Below are 6,287 nucleotides of genomic sequence, written 5' to 3' on the forward strand. Positions count from 1 at the left end.
ATTTCTATCAATGTCTGGGGGACGAGGGATAAAGGACATGGCTTTTCTTATTTGAAATCTCTGAAGATATAATTTGGATGGATAGGAACAGAAGAATTCAGAACGAGACAAAGGCAAGCATTTCCTCAGCGCTGGGGTCGAGGCGACAAAGTTTTGCCCTAAAGTCTCGATAAAATGATTTCACGATGTGGTGAAGAAGACGAAAGAATTTGCTCTTTGCAGGACGTGGGCCCTTGTAAAGCGTCGAAATATCGGTTTCATGGTGTTTTATTCAACAGTTTTGCTTTCACGACGTGAAGAAGACGAAAGAATTTGTTCTCTGTATTGCGGTGGTGCACTACAGTCAATAAGGGTGTCTATTGGTGCGGTTCTAGTTATCCGGTTAGGTTGTGGTGTGATTTAAAGTGAAATCAAAATCGAATTCGATAGGAATAAGTCAAAATTGGAACCGTTTTGCATACGGTATATAGTTTTATTGGTTTCTATTCGATTTTTATTATTCAATTCACAACTAGTTTTACATAGGGTTGTAAATGGATAATCGAAAATTCGAATTCGATCCGCATCCGTATCCGTTTAGGAGTATCCGTATTCGATAAGAAATATCTGAAAAAAAATCCAAATACTTAATTATAAAAAATTAAGTAAATAACAATCTTGAGGGTTTTTTAAGATTCAACAGGTTCTATAATATGAGGAGAAGAGAATCATGATCTAAAACTATGGATTGAGAGTGAATTGTGTCCACTAGGGGGAGGAAGGTTCGGGTTACACATGGCAGAAGTGGAAACGGATGGTCGAAAATCAGAATTCGATCCGCATCCGAATCCATCCGAATCCGTTTAGAGGCATCCGTATTCGACCAAAAAATATCTGACTCCGATTACATCCGATCCGTATCCGAGCCGAGTCCGATCCTTTTACAGGCCTAGTTTTACATGCAGTTTGTATAGTGTCGGTTTCGTAAAACAGTAATGAGGACAACCTTGGATTTCAAAGTGTTTATATTCCCGTGTTTCCTCATTCTCTTCCGGTCTTCTTCATAATTTCATTCATCATATTTCACATGCGCTAATAAAAAAAAAAAAACTTTCCATGTTCACTTGTTTTTCTTTTCCTTTCCTAATTGGGTAATTTACACATACCACTCCTAAGGTTTGACAAAAGGATGATTTTACCCCCAGTTTTGAAAAATTCTGCATACCTCCCCTAAGGTTTACAAACGGTAACAAATAAACCCATTCCGTCAGTTTATGACTAACACTGTTAAAATCAAAACTGGATAGTTAGAGGGCTCTGATTGCCCTCAAATCAGAATCGAATCTCCCTTGGTATAGAGAGAAGGTTATCCTCGAATTTTGCATCAATCCGATTACAAATGAGTAAGATCTTGAAAACTCCCTTTTTCAGATTAGGGTTTGGAAAGAAAATCCAGCAATATGACATACTAGCATCATAGAGAGCATGGTACCGCAGGGAACATAATAGATATGATCAGATCTTTAATTAATGAGGCAGCAACATACCAAATCAACAATTACAAAGTGGAAAACAAAAACCATGTGGATATGACAGAATCTTCTCCTTGCGTAGAAACCCTAGATTTTTTTTTTTGGTATAAGCAGAAACCCTAGATTCAGGTTAAGGCTTCTTCAACTTTATAGATGAATGGACAACAACAATGGTGAAGATCAATGGTGTTCCCTACAATGGTGTTCCCTTCTTCGATACTTGCAACTTATCTTCCCCAAATCGACTTGGTCGATTTGGGGAAGATGAGTTGTAGGTTTTTTTTTTTGTTTTTTTTTTTTGAAGGGGTATTTTTGTCATTTTACCATTTGATTTTAATAGTGTTAGTCATAAACTAATGGAATGGATTTATTTATTACCGTTTGTAAACCTCAGGGGAGTATACAGAATTTTTTAAAACTGGGGGGTAAAATCATTCTTTCGTCAAACCTCAGGGGTGATATGTGTAAATTACCTTTTTTGTTTTTCTATTTTTTTTCTTTCCACTCTCGCATGATAAACAAATTATTTCTTCTTTCAACAAGTAGGGTTTTGTTAATCCATTTTAGCATTATCCATCATTTTCAATTCATACTTGAACAAATATAATATTAGTTAACCCAATACATTTTACTTATTTTATGTTTTAAATATGTTGCAATAATTGTTGTCCATTAAATTGATTATTATGTTATTAATTAATCCAATTGATGCATGTATTAGTATTCAAGTAAGAGGTACTGGTTTCTATTCGATTTAGAACGGCGATTTTACGGTGCAAATCAAAACCGAATCGAAAAAAGAACCTATAAAATCAAAATCGGATCATTTTTCTATGATGAGATTTGGTTCGACCATAAAAATCAATTTCGATTCTGATATTCGGTTCTGGTTCCATTTTGACACCCTTAGCTACAAATCTTGTTGCGAGCTCATGACGAGCACCAGAGCTCGCCATTCGCTACATGGACGAGTTCTTATTTGTACAACGCAGATCGAGTTGGAAATCCTAAGCATGGACGCACACAATAAAAAGCGAATTACTTAATTTTGGAATTTGGATTTCCAGTTCAATCCACGACATTCAAATAGAAGCTCGTCACGTGGTGAGCTCCAGTGTTGTGCCACAAGATTTGTAGCGCGGAGTCGGATCTGATCCGACCACTTTGAACCATGAAGTCTGAAGACAACTACTTCTACCAAAAAAAAATATTTTGACGACCACTACTATGGTCAAATTGAATAGGACTACAATATGGAAGGAATTCCATTGGAATTTTTTTTAATAAATTCCATTGGATAAACGACATGTCAAGTTTTAATTTTGGGTTTTTAAACTTACTTATATGCATAAAAAGATCTCATCTGTGTTGATGCCCTTCTCTCATTGAGTGTTCAAACAAGGATCGCTTTCTTGTTTCTTCGTAGGTTATCAATACTAAGGAACCTAATCGAACTGAACTGAAAATAGGAACACATTTTCAAAAATAAAGCTGAATCGACTTGGTTTGCTTCTGTCTCGATTTTTATTCAGTTTCTTAGTGAGTTTTAATTTGATTTCATATTCTGTTTAGATCCTACTTGAAATGTTTGGGCCAACTTTTTACATCTTCATAATAAAAAAAACCCTTGTTTGTTAGAAAGGAACACTAAAAAGGAATAGAATTTATCATCAGCCTTTGATTGAAAATTTAAAAAGAAAATAATTTTATCCGATTCCTTTTTCGATTTAAAAATAGATAATTTGATTCAGTTAAACGATTTTAGGCATGAAACCGAACCAAATCAACAAAAGATTCCAACTTTTGAAACCAAAACCAAACCAATTTATTTCGATTTGATTCGATTTGGTTTTATTTTAAACGGCCGTTTTCAATTTCGATTCTAAATCAGCACCCTTGAATTCAATACTAGGCTTCTCTAAGTTGTCCTAATTGCTCTTGTTGTTAATTGACACCCTTAATCAATACAAGGCTTCTCTTAATTCCATGTTACAGTTGTAGAATGCCGCATAGCCTCAGATTGAATAGCAGAACAAGGCTTTTCATCTCTTCAGCCACCATTAGCTTCTTTGTATCTTCATCTTCCATTTGGATGCTCTATTATTTTCTTAGATGGTGCTTGGATTAGTTCTAATTCCTTGGCCAGCAGAATAGTTGTTATAGGAGATTCATTTGGGTCTTTCAATGAAGCTAATTCTATAATGGGTTTTCACCCTCGAGAATGAATCATCTGCACGAACGTGCAGGTGCAAGTGCATGTGAGAGGTAACCACTTGTCTTTTTTGTTTTCAATTAATACCCCTTGTCCCCTTGTAAATGGCAAAATTAGGACAGATGGTTACTTCTCACATGTATGTGCATGTACGTGTAGAGTAACTAGACTCACCTCCAATTCCGATGCACTTTTTTTTTTAACACTCAAGACTTTCTAAGTTGAATCATCAATTAAATTTCACTTTCTTATATACATGTGGGAGAATGGGATCCCCCATTTAGAACTTTCCAAACTAATAGATGATAATGTGAACAACATACATCTATAAATTTTGAATATCTATAGAGTTGGCACATTGCAGATATTTAGGTCATATACAAACGCCTCTCTACATACACCTTGTTAATAGGTCTTCCCGAATTGAGAAAATTAATAACAAAATTATTTGGGAAGGGGTAGGAAAGCAATTGTTCAGCGGGACTATAAGCAACACGAGGAGGCTATAACTTCCCTGTGACAACACATTTGGTGCTCAAATTTTAGCCTCAAGTAGAATTCATCAATCTTGTGCCATCCCTTCTCATTGCATTTTCCCAACAGCACTTTAGGATATGAAAATGAAAGCTAGAGATCTTGTTGGAAAATAACCATCCAAAACATACACGTAAGACATGTAATAAGGGAGATAGATTACTTATCTTAATTGTAGACAAATCGAAGTTGATGACGGTAATCTCAAACACCATATAAAACATAAGAAATCTGAAAAATCATGAAGAAACTTGAGGAATTGAAAGGATTGAGTCGTGTCAAACCGGCTTCTTATGAACCAACCTCCAAGATAAAATAATCCCCAAGTATAAGGCGATTTAGTAGTGATGCACTTCATTTACTAGGCCACTAAGATTACCAAGAGTTGCACTCAATTGGACATAAACAATGAAGAGAGAAAGTCAGAGCAAAACAGAGATGAGATTGTCTACAAAATTGTTAGAGTAATGGACTAAACCTCCTCTCTATATATAGGACAAAAAGAGACACCATCAATTTGTATGTCTCCAGGAGAGTTGCCCAAATACCAAATACCAAATATTTTCCTACAAGACATGTTTGTTGACCATTCAAACATTTCTTCCAATAAATATATATATTGGTCATTTAGATGTCTATTAAAAAAATAAAAAACCCTCTAATATGTTGAATAATTTTTTAAAATGTTTTAAATATTCCAACTGCCCTTCATTTGTTTCTTGCTAACCAATCACTTCTTTCATTCTCTGACTGTAGCCAATATTGGCATATTGCCTCTCTTCAGACATACTCATGGGTCGGAAAACTAAGATGGCTATCCTTTTCTGCTAACTTATATTATAATGTTTAAAAATTTGGACTAAGCCATTATAACCTCTAGCTCTGTTATCAAATGCGAGTAAAAGGTCCTCTGCGTATGCAGCCCAAACATCAGGTCCTTCCACTCCCCAGTAATCTCCTTCTAAAGTTTCGGTATCCAGTATACATAATTAAATATATATGATTATAATATAATATATAAAATATACTTTCTTTGCACCCATATGGGGATGTAGCTCAGATGGTAGAGCGCTCGCTTAGCATGCGAGAGGTACGGGGATCGATACCCCGCATCTCCAGACGTTTGCTTTATATTTTTACTTCATCCGTTCATCTACAGAAGTAGAGATGTTGCTTTATATTTTTACTTCATCCGTTCATCTACAGAAGTAGAGATGTCCCCAGATAGGATACCTATGGGGTTTTTTTTTTTTTTTTAACATTATAAAAATTCAGATACCCCTAAACGGATACGAATCGAATTCGGATTTTCGGGTACCCGTTTACATACCTATACAAAAGCAGGGTACCCCTCCATAGATTCCTTCCCGACCTACTTCCCGAGGAAAACTTTTGCCCTATTTGTTCCGGGTGGTTCGAATCTTTTATAGTTAGAAGAGGGTTTTCAGTTTTCACCATGGAAGAAGAACTCGACCGAAACCTGTCGAAACCACCGAGTTAACTCGGTTTCAGAAGTTTCCGAGACGAGTTGAAGGGTGATTTTAAAAAATCAAGGGTTTCGATCGAAATTCGATAGTTTCGACCCAGATGTTGGTAATTTTGCAAGTTTCGACACTTATGCCTATCGAAACTTGGGGAAACCTGACTCAAAACCAGTACAGATACTTAAGTATGCCAGTAACCAGGCCAGACACTTATTTATGCCTAACATCATTTAAGTAAATGTTTTTGTATTTGTATTTCATTTATTTAAGATATTATTCATAAATAAGCAAATACCCCTTTTTTAATCCAATAAAAATAATTACAAAATCAAATTCCAAAAAGAAAAAAAATCAACCCTCAATACAAGAACAAAAACTGGATGTTCCGGTCAAACATTATTCGATATCATGTCCAAGAACAATATACAGTATCAAACTTGGATCAAAATCACAAGTATTATTTTTAGTGTTCTCTATGTGAAACTAATGCATGGATTGAATTTAAAAAGCCAAAAATAGGCAGCACAACAAGAATCAGGGCAAAAA

General features: G+C 35.3%; 1 non-coding gene across 1 annotated transcript; it reads left to right on the forward strand.

Moving 5' to 3' along the window:
- The first annotated feature begins 5,302 nt into the window (after positions 1-5,302).
- TRNAA-AGC lies at positions 5,303-5,375 on the forward strand. The gene has a single exon. It is a non-coding gene; the product is annotated as a tRNA-Ala (tRNA).
- The last annotated feature ends 912 nt before the right edge of the window (positions 5,376-6,287 follow it).

Source organism: Telopea speciosissima, chromosome 8 (assembly GCF_018873765.1).
Source record: "Telopea speciosissima isolate NSW1024214 ecotype Mountain lineage chromosome 8, Tspe_v1, whole genome shotgun sequence".
Taxonomy (NCBI): Eukaryota; Viridiplantae; Streptophyta; class Magnoliopsida; order Proteales; family Proteaceae; genus Telopea; species Telopea speciosissima.